The following is a 15,906-nucleotide window of genomic DNA, read 5'->3' on the forward strand; positions in this document are numbered from 1 at the left end:
AGCAAAAGGCCAGTGACACTTCGAAATGATCCATGTCACAGGTACGTTGAACTGCCCTGGGCCACCACGGGAGGCTTTAAAATATATATATATATATATATATATATATATATATATATATATATATATATATAAACTTGGGATTTGAAAAATATGTGTTTTGCCTGGAAGGCAGTTAAAAAGGCTTTTCTGTGTCAGCAGGCTCCGATCATTTATATATTTTTCCTGCCCACATATTTTATTCATAATGACTATTTTATTCCCCTTTATTATGTCGAGTTAGTGTTGGGCATTTCTGTGTTTCTCTTAGAAAACAACCCATTATCTGAATGAGTCACGTGACTCCGGTTAAACTCTAGCACACCGGGGAACACAGGGTTAAAGCTGAGTCTCCCCTCTGAGCTGCTGGGAAGGAATTTGAGGTTAATATTTATTCTTGTATTTTCCCAAGTGGGAGGTGGGATAGGGCTGTGGCTTGAACAACGGCAGAGAATCAAGGGTCACAAGACTCACACCATTTGGGCTCTTCATAGGAAAGGAGGCTGTAGTTGTCCACCAGCAGGCCTAGCAGAGCTGTGAGCCCATGTCCTCTCTTCACGTTCTGCATCAAGAACAGCCATTGCTCCTAGGTGGGTCTGAGTTGCTCTGCTGTTCCTGTCACTCAAAGCCATTTGAGGACCAGGGACGTGTGCCCTCCTGAGGACAATTGGCTCATTATTATGGAGTATGTAGACATACCTGTTATCCTCTGTGAGATGCAAATCCTTAAACCTAGGAGACAAAAGTGGGGGAAATCTCAGGGGTACATGGAAAAGGGGTACAAGGGGGGTCCTAGCAGCTCCTTCCTACGGTTGGCCATGTTCTGTGGGCGTTAGCGAATGACAGACACTGGGAGACCCTGAGGTCTACTGCCCTTCCCCTCAACATCTCCCAAATGAGATTAAATTTAAAATGCCCCCATGCCTTTCCACACGTGGTCCCAGCAGCTGTGAAACTTTCAGGAGGTGGAACCTCGGTGGAGGAAGTCTTTGCTGAGGATGAGAACTGAAGAGTTTACAGCCTGCCCTGTTTCCTGTCTTCTTCACTGCCGGCTCTCCAGTCCCACCTCTCCAAGATGGACTGGATCCACTGAGACTGTGACCCAGAGTTAATCCGTCCTCCCTTAAGTTGCTTCCGCTTGGGTGTTTGGTCACAGCAATAAGGGAAGTGATTTTACACACCAGAATGCTTTAAGAACAAGTCAGAGTAGGCTCAGGAGACAGGAGACCTGACCGAAAATTAATTTGCCTTGACAGGTCGGATAGGCCAAATTTTTATTTATTGCTATGGTCTCAGGGGGACTTTGGAGAGGCGGATTAGAACCCAAAAACCCAGGGCAAGTGCACTCACTGATTAGAACTCAGTTCCCTTGTGAGAAATTCGACTGGATGAAGAGTCTTGGTCAATGTTAGGCCTTGAAGTAATCACAGACGTACCGTCCAACTCTGCTAATTGTTTATCTGTTACAGGGCAGCGAATTTCCCTATACTTGGGGGTCACTTTGAACACCATGTATTTCACAGTAGCTGTACACTGCATTCCAGCATTCTAGACAGGTCTTCTAGCTCAGAGATTGGAAATGTTGCCATCCAGGTGTTGGCTATGGCTTTAGATGACTCCCTGATGCTCTAGGACTCTGTCTCTGGCTTCTTTCTGGCTACTCACAATTGGCTGGTCTCAGCTCCCAGAGATGACCTAGGATCACACCTCCAACATGTGGGTGTCTCAAACCCAACCTTCCAAGAGCAGCAAGAGAAAAGCTCCTGCAAGGGGGAGATAGAAGCCCTGTCTATCATGGTCACTAAGGTGACTCCCTTGCCTTTGGCACAGTCTTTTGATCAAGTGAGTCGCAAGCCAGGCAAGATGGTGCACTCCTGTAATACCAGCACCCTGCGGGCTCAGGAAGGAGGACCATCCGCTTGACGCCAGCCTGGGCGACATGATGAGACCCTGTCTAAATAAATAAAATCAAGTTACAGGTCCCATTTGTGACTGCACAAGAACACAACGTCTGGGGAAAGTATACAGTCCCTCTAAGAGTCTGTGTGCTGCAATATGCTTATTTTAATTTTGCTGGAATGATTTTTGAAACAGCGTTCATGTTGTGATAAGCTAGAATCAGGACTCATAACACAGAACAGAACTGCATGTCATACATACAAGCTTCCGAGCGGAAGAGAATTGCCCAGAGTCAGAATTACCATTAAAAATCCCTTAAGCCATCCATAAAATATACTGTGTGTATTGTATTGCGTGTGCCACCTTGAGTTGTAATTCATACAAACACGGAAGTCTTAAAAACCTTTCAGCCAGATTTGGGGAGCAGCTATACACAGAATCTGGGTATTTTACCCATTCATTCTTAATAATATTTGTATGATAAATGAATGTAGATTTTTAAAAATGTTAAGACATCCTTCAGGCCTTTAGACAGAGCTCCCTTCTGTTTTTGAAAAGTATTCATCCAGGGATGGAGGAATAGTTCAGCAGTTAAAAGGGCTTGCTGCTCTTCCAGAAGACAGGTCGCTTCCAGCGCCTATGTCAGATGCCTCACAAACACATGGGACTCCAGCTTGGGGCTAGGGGCAGGCAATACCCTATTCTGGCATATAGGTACTGCACATACATGACACACAGGCAGACAGAGGTATATACATATAAATAAAAAATAAAATAGAGCATGCATCAAGAATCCTTATAAAGTGTTAATGTGCTTATATTGTTATAAGGGTTGAGTGAGACATTGCTCCTGAGACACCTTCAGCCTGGTACAGAGGAAGGTGCACAGTAACCTTGTGCATATGTTGTTTCAAGTCTCAGGTGAGCCAGGCTGGTCTTGAACTCACTTTGTGAAGGATGATGACCTTGAACTTCTGATCCTCTTACCTCTGTCTCCTAGTGCTGTGATTACAGGCATGCACTCCATGCCTATTTTATGAACTGTGTAACTCTAACTCAGGGCTCTGTGGATCCTAGGCAAGCCTTCTACAAACAGAGCTACAGCCTCAGCTGCTGTTGTGCAGATTTTTAATAAACTCCTTGATTAAATCCCCAGATCCATGCCCAGTATCTTTCACAGAGCTTGGCCATGTGAGTTCTGCTTGTCTGTATTGGCTTTGCCTCTTCCAGGTGACTCCCATTGTCCATCTCCACACTGTAGGTTCAGCTCCACTGGAATGCCAAACCAGAGCCAAGCCTGGGAATAAGCTGTGGGGACAGCAATAGCATATCCCCCACCCATAAGAAGAGTGTGGTCCAACTCAAACAGCCTGCACACTCCAAGGTTCTGGGACACATGGACACTATTACACTGACTGTCTCACATGCATGCCAACATGCTCCTTTTAGGTCATATCAGCCACCAGAATCTCCGCCCTTTAAAAATAGGCACTTACACCAAAAGGTGCCAAGCATATGGCAGTATCTGTCCTCTACAGAGATTAGAAGCCTGGGCTGGGGGATGACACAATTGATGAAGGGCTTGCCTCAAAACAACAGGGACCCAAGTTTAATCTCCAGAATCCAAGAGAAAAAAAACAGATATGGAGGTGTACAGTTGTAATCCAGCATCGGGGAGGCAGAAATAGAATTCCTGAGGCTCACTAGCCAGCCATCTATGCAAATCTGTGAGGCCCAGGATAAATGAGAGAGACCGTGCCTCAAGAAACAAGGTGAGCAGTGACCAGGAATGACTTCTGGAGTAGGCCTCTGTGTGTTCTCTCTCTCTCTCTCTCTCTCTCTCTCTCTCTCTCTCTCTCTCTCTCTCTCTCTCTCTCTCTCTCTCTCTCATACTCTTATACACTCACATGTGTGCTCAAACACATGAAAGTATTAAGAGTCTAAGTCTAGTGTCAATTTTTCAGAAACTGGAGCAGCAAAGCAAATTGTGATGAGACAAGCCAACGGAAGACATCAGAGAATGTTCTGGAAGAGGGAGCCATAGTGAACTGTTGTCATCCCCCATTCTAGAGAAGAATTCAAATCTGGATACCTCTCAAAATACCGTGTAGATAAAGTGTAACTGCCTGGCAGCCAGATTCTGCCAACAAGCGCATCTTTCCAAGTTCTTAAGGGCCTGCAGGTGGCAAAGGCAGTTCCTATTGTCTCCAAAAATCCTAGCTTTTGAAAACAGAAAATACTGTTAGCGTGTATGGAAACAAGACAGCAGATGTTGGCCCATGCATATTAAATCATTAGAGATCTGAGATAATAAAGCATTCACTCTTGAGCTTATAACCACAAAGCTCTTCTCAGGGTTACCAGGAGGTGAGGTTTTATCTCCACTCACCATCCACGGAGGACTCTTTCTCTGCAGCTCTCACTACTGTTATCCCATCTGGTTAGACGTGAAGCGCAAACGTGGAATATCATTTCATCTGCGCATATTTAAAATGCAACGTCCAAATATTATGCTGTTGGAAAAGAGACACCTGCCCAAAGAACTTCCCAGGCAGGTTTTAGAGCGCTCACTTAAGCTCAGAGCTGCACACAAGTGAGTCTCGTTTGTCATCTAGCAGGAGGCTTCACGCGAGCCAAGGCCTGGAACACAAGCGGGTCATCCTGGGGATAGAGCAATGGCTCATTTCCCTGACACCGACTGTTCTGGTGCGTCTCCACGTCACCGAAGCTGAGCCCTCGAACAGCACGTGTATTTATTTTAGCCATTTGGCACGGTGATATTTCTGGGTGTTCTTTATCCAGTCCTTGCCTTTGAAAAAGAGAGTCTGAGGAAGGTTTAATCTGTGCTTTCTACTCGGGGTCATCGTCGTGAGCATCGAGAATTGGGTTGTTCTGTGCAGCCCAGCAGCGCTTGCCTTGTGGTCCCCTGACCAGGGCTGGCTGACTCCATTTGACAGGAGCTGTGGGCCTGCGTGTTTTAAAATTGAGGGTGCCAGGTTTTTATGTCCCTCTGTTGCGTTCTCGTTGTATCTAATCCTCCTTTGGCTCCCTGCCTCCTTTATCTTTTATGAGAGTGTGTGTGTGTACATCATGTGCATGTGGTGAACACAGCTCGACACTTAGCATCTTCCTCAGTCGCTCGCTCGCTACCATTTTTTTAGACCGAGACTCTTGATCAACCTAGAGCTCGCCAGTGCATCTGTGTAGCCAGGACAGCTAGCAGGTTTGTCCCTCCCTCCGAGTTCTGGATTTGCAGGCAAAGGCCGCCCAAATCTAGCTTTTTAGGTAGGTGCTGGGGTCTGAACTCAGATTCTCACATTTAGTAGCCAGCACTTTTTCTGCTAAACCATCTTTCTAATCCTAGTTTGTTGTTGTGGTTGTTGTGGTTGTTTTTGTGGTTGTTGTTGTGGTGGTGGTGGTGGTTATTGGTGTGGTTATCGTTGTTGTGGTGGTGGTTGTTGTTGTGGTTGTTGTGTTTGAGGGGTTGTGGTTGTTGTTGTGGTGGTGGTTGTTGTGGTTATCATTGTTGTTGTGGTGGTTGTTGTGGCTGTGGTTGTTGTGGTTGTGGTTGTTGTTGTGGCTGGAGTTGTTGTGTTTGAGGGGTTGTAGTTGTTGCTGTGGTTGTTGTGGTGGTGGTTGTGGTTGTTGTTGTGGTTGTTTGTGTTTGAGGGGTTGTGGTTGTTGTTGTGGTTGTAGTTGTTGTCATGGTTGTGGTGGTGCTGATGGTTGTTGTTGTGGTTGTTGTGGTTGTTGTTGTGGCTGTGGTGGTGGTTGTTGTGGCTGTGGTGGTGGTTGTTGTGGTTGTTGTTGTGGTTGTTCTGGTGGTTGTTGTGGTTGTTCTGGTGGTTGTTGTGGTTGTTCTGGTGGTTGTTGTGGTTGTTCTGGTGGTTGTTGTGGTTGTTCTGGTGGTTGTTGTGGTTGTTCTGGTGGTTGTTGTGGTGGTGGTTGTTGTTGTTGTGTTTGAGGGGTTGTGGTTGTTGTTGTGGTGGTGGTTGTTGTGGTTATCATTGTTGTTGTGGTGGTTGTTGTGGCTGTGGTTGTTGTGGTTGTGGTTGTTGTTGTAGCTGGAGTTGTTGTGTTTGAGGGGTTGTAGTTGTTGCTGTGGTTGTTGTGGTGGTGGTTGTGGTTGTTGTTGTGGTTGTTTGTGTTTGAGGAGTTGTGGTTGTTGTTGTGGTTGTAGTTGTTGTCATGGTTGTAGTGGTGCTGATGGTTGTTGTTGTGGTTGTTGTGGTTGTTGTTGTGGCTGTGGTGGTGGTTGTTGTGGTTGTTGTTGTGGTTGTTCTGGTGGTTGTTGTGGTTGTTCTGGTGGTTGTTGTGGTTGTTCTGGTGGTTGTTGTGGTGGTGGTTGTTGTTGTGTTTGAGGGGTTGTGGTTGTTGTTGTGGTGGTGGTTGTTGTGGTTATCATTGTTGTTGTGGTGGTTGTTGTGGCTGTGGTTGTTGTGGTTGTGGTTGTTGTTGTGGTTGTAGTTGTTGTGTTTGAGGGGTTGTAGTTGTTGCTGTGGTTGTGGTTGTTGTGGTGGTGGTTGTGGTTGTTGTTGTGGTTGTTTGTGTTTGAGGGGTTGTGGTTGTTGTTGTGGTTGTAGTTGTTGTCATGGTTGTGGTGGTGCTGATGGTTGTTGTTGTGGTTGTTATGGTTTTTGTTGTGGTTGTTGTGGTTGTTGTTGTTGTGGTGGTGGTGGTTGTTGTTGTGGTTGTTCTGGTGGTTGTTGTGGTTGTTGTGGTTGTTGTTGTGGTGGTGGTGGTTGTTGTGGTTGTTGTTGTGGTGGTGGTGGTTGTTGTGGTGGTGGTTGTAGTTGTTGTCCTGGTTGTTGTGGTGGTGCTGATGGTTGTTGTTGTGGTTGTTGTGGTTTTTGTTGTGGTTGTTGTGGTGGTTGTGGTGGTGGTGGTGGTGGTGGTGGTTGTTGTGGTTGTTGTTGTGGCTGTGGTGGTGGTTGTGGAGGTGGTTGTTGTGGTGGTTGTTGTTGTGTGTTGTTGTTGTTTAATGTAACAGGACATTCAGCACATACTTTTTGTAAGCAAAGTCAAGAGTTGTTATTCTATTTTTCAACATATTTATTGGTGGTGGTGTGTGTGTGTGTGTGTGTGTGTGTGTGTGTGTGTGTGTGTGTGGTCAGTGAAGGTGCTCGTTGGGGTTAGAAGAATTAGATCCCTCACAGAGCTGGATCTGCAGGCAGTGTGCCCCTGGGGTGCTGGGAACTGAACTTGGATCTATAAGGATGTACTTAACCACTGAGCTATCCCTCCAGTCTCCGCAGTCTTTCTTTGTTGGGTAAATGAGCCTCGTCATGTTCTCTGTTCCCCGTCTGAGGAGGGAAGCAGGGATGGCATTGTCTAAAACCCACTAAGGATATCCCCACACAGGATTGCATCCCACTCTGAGCTATGAGACACAGCAGTTAAGACTGTGGACAAATGCAGACCGAGGCTGTGGTCAGAGTGAGTGCTCTGCCCCACCTCTCCCGGGAGCAGAGTGATGGGCTGGGTCTCATCTGAGAGCCAGTTTTCAACTTTTGTCTACAGAGTAAAGCTGCCACACACATGACCATTTGGTAACTCAAAAACCACTTCCTCTCGGTAATCTATTGCGGAATACCAGCTCAGCTGAAAACTCGGCAGTTCAGACAACAATCGGTCATCCGGCTCTGAGGGCTGGGGACTTCAGGTTCTGAGCGGTTCTGTTTGATGGAGCACAGCCTGAAGATGTGACCTTGGCTGCACTTAGCTGCAAATGGACTGAGAGGCTGAGGAAGATGTTGCCCTGTGTATCAGATAGCTCGATGCTCCTCCACCAGTTTCTCTCCTTCCACTCGGACCCAGTGCATAAGGGCCCCATCTTCCTTTTGGTACAGTGTGGTGGCTGCCTCCTTACGGAGGAATCTGCATTACTAAGCCTTGTAAAGAGTGCCAGAATTGGCACCATATCACTTCTGCCATTTTGTGTGTGTGGTGTGGTGTATGTGGTGTGTGTGAGTGTGTGTGTATATATATGGCATGCTGCGTGTGTAGAGGGTGTGTGTGTGTCCATGTGTGATGTGCTGTGTGTATGTATGTGTGTGTGTTCGTGGTGTGCTGTGTGCATAGGGTGTGTGTATGTTGTGTGTGATGTGCTGTGTGTGTGTATGTGTGTGTATAAGGAATGGGTGTGGATGTGGGGTGTAGAGGGTGGGTGTGTGTCCGTGTGTGATGTGCTGTGTGTATGTGTGTGTGTATAGGCTGTGTGTGTAGGTTGTGTGTGTGTATGTGTGTGTGTGCGCGATGTGGTGTGTGTGTGTGTGTCCATGTGTAATGTGCTATGTGTGTATGTGCAGTGTGCTGTATGTAGGGGGTGTGGTGTGTGTGTATGTGTGGCATGCTGTGTGTGTATAGGGTGGGTGTGTGTCCATGTGTGATGTGCTGTGTATGTGTGTGTGTGTGTGTAAGGAGGATGTGGGGTGTAGAGGGTGGGTGTGTGTCCATCTGTGTATATTGTGTGTGATGTGCTGTATATGTGGTGTGTGTGTATGTGTGTGTGTGTATGTGTGTGTGTGTAGGTTGTATATGTGGGGGGGGGTTATGTGTGTAGGTTGTGTGTGTGTAGGTTGTGTGTATGTATGTGTGTGTATGTGTGTGTGTATGTGTGTGTATGTGTGTAGGTTGTGTGTGTGTGTGTGTGTGTGTGTGTGTAAGGGTTGGGTGTGGATGTGGGGTCTGCAGCGTCATGTAGATAAGAACATTTGCCCACGTGGAGGCCACACGTTGGTGTCAGGCGTCCTCCTCAATAGCCCTTCACCACATTTTATGAGAACGGGCCTCTCATCTTGGCAGCAGCTGGCCAGTGAGCTCCAGGAACTTCCTGTCTCCTCCTCTTCCACAGCACTTGGGTTGCAGTAACACACAGCCTCACTTAGCTTTTACACGTGTGCTGAGGGTCTAAACTCAGGGCCACCTCCCCAGTCCCATCAATAAAACACTGTATTGATCAGGTCCCAAGTCAGATTCTCAAGGGAGGGGGAAGCAGACTCCACTTCCTGGTGGGAGGAGCTTCCACACACACACGAGAGGAAGTAGTTAGGCCACTACAACCTTCACTCCATCTTCAGGCCGTACATGAAGAATCTGTGGTTTTCCCTTTTCCATGAAAGTCTCAGTTGTGCTCTATCTAACCTCTTCAGAGGAATGGTGAGAGGAAGGCTCAAGAGATGGCTCGGAGGTTAAGAGCACTGGCTGTCCTTTCAGAGGACCAGGTTCAGTTCCCAGCACCCACAAGGCAGCTCACGATGATTCTGTGACTCAGATCTGACGCCCTCTTCTGGCCTCTTTGAGCACCAAACAATTGAAACACATTGACATGGGATAAAAATACTAACACACATAAAATAAATAAATCTACTAAAAAAAAATTTAAAGCAGCATAGATTACGTAATTAGCACAATTTTCTAGAAAAAAGTGAAATGTAAGTCTACACTTTTAATTAGATCTTTCCCTTGGAGCAGATCCAGTCTGTGTTTCTCTTATGGACACAGCTGAGAGCCCAGGTCACTTGAGTACCCGATGCCTCAGACACAGCCTCTGGAAGGAGCATCGCCTCCCCTCAAACTTGTCTCTGGTTGCTGTTCTAACGCCATGAACACCGGCCCAGCCAAGTTAAACAACGATATTCTTCTTCTTGTGGTTGTGGTCTACCCATAGCGCTGGTGTTTCCTTTGTTTCTAAAAACATTTTTATTCATTCTTTAAGAATGTCATACGATGTGTTTTGATTATATTCATCCCCAACCTCTCCCCTTAAATCCACTCCCTCCTCCCTACCTCCCATCCTGTGTCCTCTTTCTTTTTTTTTAAAACTATTGGCTCCAATCTGTGCCCTGAATGTATGTGGATTGTCTGAAAGGTGTCCTCTGACCTTCACATGCGTGCTATGATAACACACACACACACACACACACACACACATACACAAAACATATAACACACACACACACACACATCTACAGTGATAGCACAATACACTATCTAATGACTTACAATGTTCCCTTCTCTTTTGTCATCATTGCATTGTGGGTAATAAGGACAGCTACATCTCCTATCAGCTTCGTTTGGTTTTAAGCTATGCTAAGCAGGAATCATGAGACACATGGGGCCCAGGATACCACCTACCCCGAGACCGCTCCATACATTTGTCAAAAACACTCATAGACTGAGTCCTTGCCGTGTGGTAGGCATTTCTCTACGCACTTCAAGGCCAATCTCTCCCTCATCCTCGAGGAAAGCACGGTCAGGACTCTGAGATGATCCTGCTTTACGGATAGAGACACAGAACAATTGCCCAACTTTTTTTTTTTTTTTGGTTCTTTTTTTCGGAGCTGGGGACCGAACCGAGGGCCTTGCGCTTCCTAGGCAAGCGCTCTACCACTGAGCTAAATCCCCAACCCCAACAATTGCCCAACTTGACAAGAGCCACACACTAACTAGTGGCCAAACCAGGATATGGCTTTGGGTGTCTTTGATCCCAAAGCCAGCTCTGAGGTCTTCTTTGTCACAGGAGTCAACAGCACATAGACCGTAGCCTGTGTGCCCACCATTACACTGCTCCTTGCCTTGAGATGGCTTCCTATCCTATGGTGCTTTTAAAAAATAACCCAAATTAAGTATTCCACGAGACGTGAAAACTAAACCCCACCTTGCATGTCCCTGCACGGCCCTGTGTTGACACAAAGCCATGCCTGCCAACTCTCCTGTACTCTCATTCCAATTGTTAGCACCAGGGCAGCAAGCCATTTCCTCCCCAGGATGTGGGGGGACAGTTTACTGTCTAAGTCTGTGCAGAAAAAGCTTCTTGATCCTAATTCTTGCACCTTATCTTCTTCACATGCACATATGTGTGTGTGCATGTGTGTGCACCCACACATTCGTGTTTGTGAAGGCCGGACAACAGCCTTGGGTGTCATTGTCAGGAACTCCATCCACTTCCCTTGAGAAAAGGCCTCTCATTGGCCTGAAGCTCATCCATTAGACTAGACCAGCCGACCAGAGAGGCTCCACCAATCCTGCGATCTCCGTCCCTCGGGGCTGGGACCACAAGCAAATCGCCACACTCGCCATTCTCAGATGGGCTCTGGGGAACCCAATGGAGGTCCCCGTGCTTTCGAGGCAGGTGCTTCAGCAAGCGAGCCATCCCCCAGCCCTGGGTCATCCTTCTCCTAATGCGTGATTCAAGGAAAACTGGCTCCGGATGCAGGCGTCGCAACTAAATTGTTCTTTTTATTTTTTTTTTTCAAATAAAACCTCATTTCAGAAATCTTATCTTCAGTAGCCCCCATTAAAGCCTCAGTGTATGGGATCAGCGCCGGCCTCGAGTTGATGCCTCTCAAGAAGCAAATCCCCCTGAGAACGCAAGCTCGTTACTCAGTTTAATAAGAGCGGCAGAAAGCAGTACGCTGTTTAGCAAGAAGCAATGGTCCAAGAAGAGGCCACCGACACTCCCAAACGCCAGGATGTCTCGTTTTCCAGGCTAATATCCCAGCGTGAAAAGAGCCTGAGGTCCAGGACTAGAAAGGTTTCGGCCACACTGAATTCCCTGGCTTGGGACAAAGGAAGTTGAGGGCAGGAGGGGGTCTCACTTGTTGTATTCACCTGGATCCCAAAGAATCAAAGACTAGGATTAAAATGGTCACCTTCCCCTGGAAAAGTGGGGGTGAGGCTGTTGAGTCCTTTTAAACATGTGCGAGCCAAAGAAAGCTCACAGACAAAGGTAAGGACCGCTCTGGACTCTGCTGAACACAGACTGCAGCCTGTCTGTGCCCCAGGGCTGGGCAGAAGGGTCACAACATGCTCTAAACAAAGGTGTTAGCGGTTCAGGAAGAGGCATCTAGCCTCTCTCCCCTCTACCACCCCAGAAGCAGATTCACACTGAAGGTGTTCGAGTCAGTCAGACTTGAAGAGCTGCTTTGACGTCAGTAGGCCGTGAGTCTAGCAGCTACATGCCCAGCAATGAGACTACAAATCTTTGCAACATTCGAGTGTTTTTCCTAAGGAGGATGTTGGAGTGAATCCTATCTGAGGCCCAGGGAGCAGTGCGGATTTTCTTACACACGAGTGCTCCGTCGAGCAAGGAGGAAGGCATCCATCACAAGTGCTGTGTCTGCACAGGTCATCCTTGTGCAAAGTGTGTGTGAATTCAGTTGACCCACCTTCTGTTCTGCAAAGTGGAGAGCTTGTTCTCGGGGAAGGGAGGGGACCCCTCTGAATGGTGGTGGAGACAGTGTCTCCAGCCTTAAGAGGTCTGCAAGGAGGGAAGGATGTCAGTTTGAAAGTCACCTGGTGACAAGAACTTTCACCTTCTGTCTTTGGTTTTGTCTTTTAAAGAGCACAGGACCTGACATGTCATGTGGGCCCACCCAGACAGTATTTGTAAACCAATGACCAAGTGAATAAGCCAACCAGAAGACAGGAAGGGAAGCTGAGCAGGGCTCAGAGAAGAGTAAACAGTTAACACACGCAGAGAGGCTGGGGCGCCAAGAGAGGGGCTGAGGCGTAGTCAAGGTAGGTTTTGAAGGTTGTGTAAAGTTCACAGCGAGAGAGAAAAGCTTATCTTAGAAGGATCCCTCTGGGAGCTGGGAGATGGCTCAGTCAGTAAGGGGTTTGTCATGCAAATGTGAGAACCAGAACCCACAGCCTGGACACCTACATTTAAAAGTATATAAATCATAAAAAAAAAAAAGAGCCAAGCCTGGAAATGTGTGTCCATTACCCTAGCACGACGAAGTGAAGATTGGAAGATTCTAGGGCTTGCTGGGCAGCCGGTCCAGGTCGATTGGTGAGCTTCCGGTTCAGTGAGATGCCCTGTTTCAAAAACTAAAATGGAGGACAGCTGAGAGAGACACCCTCTGCCACACATGCATATGTGTGTGTGTGCTATGTATGTGGATCATCCGAAAGGTGTCCTCTGACCTTCACATGCATGCTATGATAACACACAAACACACTCACACACACACACACACACACACACGAGAGGGGGGGGAGAAGGGGGTGGTGAGCCCTCTGGCAAGAGGTGATGCAGCGAGGCTCTCCGCTCTCCTTCTGGGATACAGGGCCTTATGACTCAGCCTCCGAGGCTTTTCACAGCTCCAGCTCCTTCCAGAACTCACAGGACAGGCACCACCCAGAATGCCCCAAAGCTTCCCTCAGCTGCATTTGCTGTCCCTTCTCAGGGCTACCAGTGTGGCAGCAGTTTCCTCTCTCAGGTAGGATCGGCTGGGTGTCAACAGATGAATCTCGAACTCCCTTGGGACACAGCAGTTGGCAGCACGGACAGAAACAGTGGCAGTTCTCCTGAGGACAGGAAGGAAGAGCTGCTAGGCCCAGGCTGAGATCTGACCGGTCCCAGGGGTCAGAACGGTTTAGCACAGAGCGATCATCCATTCGTTTAGATTCCTGGCATTTCCTGAACATTTTTAACATTCTAGGCATTGCGGAATGGCCAAATAAAAAAATTCACTTGTACAATTTATAACAAAATTAACAAGAATCAATAGCGCTGGTTATTTGATGCTTACCACGGGCCAGGAATGTTCAGTACTTTGCCTGGATTACAACACTTAAGGAAGATGTGGCCAACCCACTTTCCAACATCGCAGGCCAGCATAGTCATCTGCAAGTTCTACCCCACCCACTGTGCAAATCACAAAATGCTCTGGCATTTGGCCTAGTGATAAGACTTTCTACCACCAGGGGCACCAGAAGGTGACCAGAGCTTGGGAAATGGTCATCCATGAAGTTCACTCTGCAGGGGGACATTTAGGTGGTGCACAGATGACAGGGGCCCAGCCCTGGCAGGGTCTGAGAGAGGCATTCTAAGAAGGTTGCAGAGCTGAGGGTCCATGGAGGACTCCGAAGTTTACACCAGTAAGCTGGTGTCGACAGTCCTGACAGTCAGGGACAACCACAGGCTGTGTGTCTTGCAAGTTGACAGAAGTAGACAGGCCTACAATTACGAGATTTTGCTAAGATGAACATTAGAATCCTTAGGGCTGACAAGTGGGATTTGGGTGTCCTTGGGAGAATCAGAGGACAGGATATTTGGAGCACAGTGTATCACAGGGAGTATTTGAAACTGAGGAAGCCGTAGAAACCCAGAGCTGGGATACTGTCCATGCAGTGGTTGGGGCTAAAATGGAGGCTACACATGAGCCATGATCTCCTAGGACACCGTCCATGCCACTATAGACACCACCAGTCCTGATGACCCGCCCAGGTTCCCTCTGTTTGTAGAACCCAGGAGTCACGGGTCAATCTCTCCCGCAAAGAAACATCCTAGCACACATTCTGAGATGTCAAGGGACTCTTGGGACCCAGAGTGGCTGGTATACTAGAAAATACCAGATTCATGGTCCAGAACCTACCAGGAAGACCTATGAAGAGTAGTTAAAGGCTGTCTTCTAGAGACATAATTCAAGCCCTGTGATTGGCTGTTTTCTCTGTCATTCACTGTATAGTAGTGATTGACTTGGGACTCGGGAGGTGTAGGGAGATAGATCAAAGGGCAAGCACTTGCCACACAAGCCCAAGGTCCAGGATTCAGATTCCCCAGGACTCACAGTTAACAGGACACAGCAGCTGATACCTGCGATCCTTGCGTTCCCATAAGGAGATCATCAAACCTGGTGAACACAGAGGCAAGCAATAAGGAGATCCTGTCTCAAACAATGTGAACAGTATTATTCTCCACATGCATGCCATCGCATATATGCACCCTACACACATGTACACACACACACACACATATATGTGAGTATATATATATGTATATATACACACATATATACACATACATACATATAGAGGGAGACTTTTTTTTTTAAAAATGTTTTCTGAGTACAGTATCAGCATTAAATTGTCATTAGAGAACCTTTCTGCTAAGGACCTTAGAACCTAGTTCAAAGAAAGGAAATAGACAAGATGGCCCGGGTATGTGATAGGCTTTGAGTGGAAACACGAAAACAGGAAGACTACAGAGCCATTGCCCACTGTGACCCCGGCAGTGGAGAGTGGTCAGTTTGCCAAGTACATCAATGACCAACACCCCAAGGCCAGCGTGAACCTGGCATTGAAGGGACAGAGAGGCACTGAGGCCACAGCCCTGGGGACTTGAAAACAAGTGGAAGGCGGTCACTCTGAGATCTGAACTCCACGGTGAACAGGAAGCGACATGGGGCGCCTCCGGGGTTCCCAGGAAGAGCCCATGGTATGATAAAGGCGGAGCTAAGACAACATGCTTGTCTCAGAGGTCTGGACGGCTGTGACCAGGAAGTACACCGGCTCACATCACTGGGATGCCAGGAATTAGCTGTGACTCCCGACGTGCTCTGTCTGTGCTGTCTTAGGAGAAATCTATGTAAACACTCAACTGCGTGTAAACAGTTGATAGTGTGTCCTTCTCAGACTTATTCCACAGTAGGCTATGGCTTCGCTTTTTGCAATAACGTTACACATCAGAGCCTAACAAAAATGGTGCGCTTACCCCGGCCTCTGCGTCTTGGCTAAGTGATTGATCGTTCACATGCCATTCATAATTGATCATTCCCTCTATGGCGTCTGTGATGAGGGATTTCATCTCTAACATTTTTCATTCTGATCATTAAGAAGGTTGACCGTGGCATGGGCCCTTTTGTCCCTGGCTGCCAGGAAGCTCCTGTCTAAATCTGGTGATTGATCACAGCAACCCTTCCGTGGACGTTAGGATATTTGCTTTCCCTTCTACTTACCTTTCTTATGGTTTCCTTTTTACATCACTTTCCATCATTTCGTAGCTGGATGTGTGCTGTCAATTAGGAAAACGCTGGGCTTTTAAAACCACCCCTAGTTTGCCTTTGGAAATTCTGCACTCACCGGTGGTGGGCGGGACTAATCGGAGAGTGGGCAGATCAATGGACCGCAGTTAATGGTGTCTATAAAATGAAATGGGTTCAGAACTGATCACCCCAGCCA

General features: G+C 47.4%; 1 protein-coding gene across 2 annotated transcripts in view; it reads left to right on the plus strand.

Moving 5' to 3' along the window:
* Positions 1–15,906, plus strand: part of Tshz2 (teashirt zinc finger homeobox 2) — a 446,931-nt gene that overhangs the window by 308,885 nt on the left and 122,140 nt on the right. The window lies entirely within an intron of this gene.

Source organism: Rattus norvegicus, chromosome 3 (genome assembly GCF_036323735.1).
Source record: "Rattus norvegicus strain BN/NHsdMcwi chromosome 3, GRCr8, whole genome shotgun sequence".
NCBI lineage: Eukaryota > Metazoa > Chordata > Mammalia > Rodentia > Muridae > Rattus > Rattus norvegicus.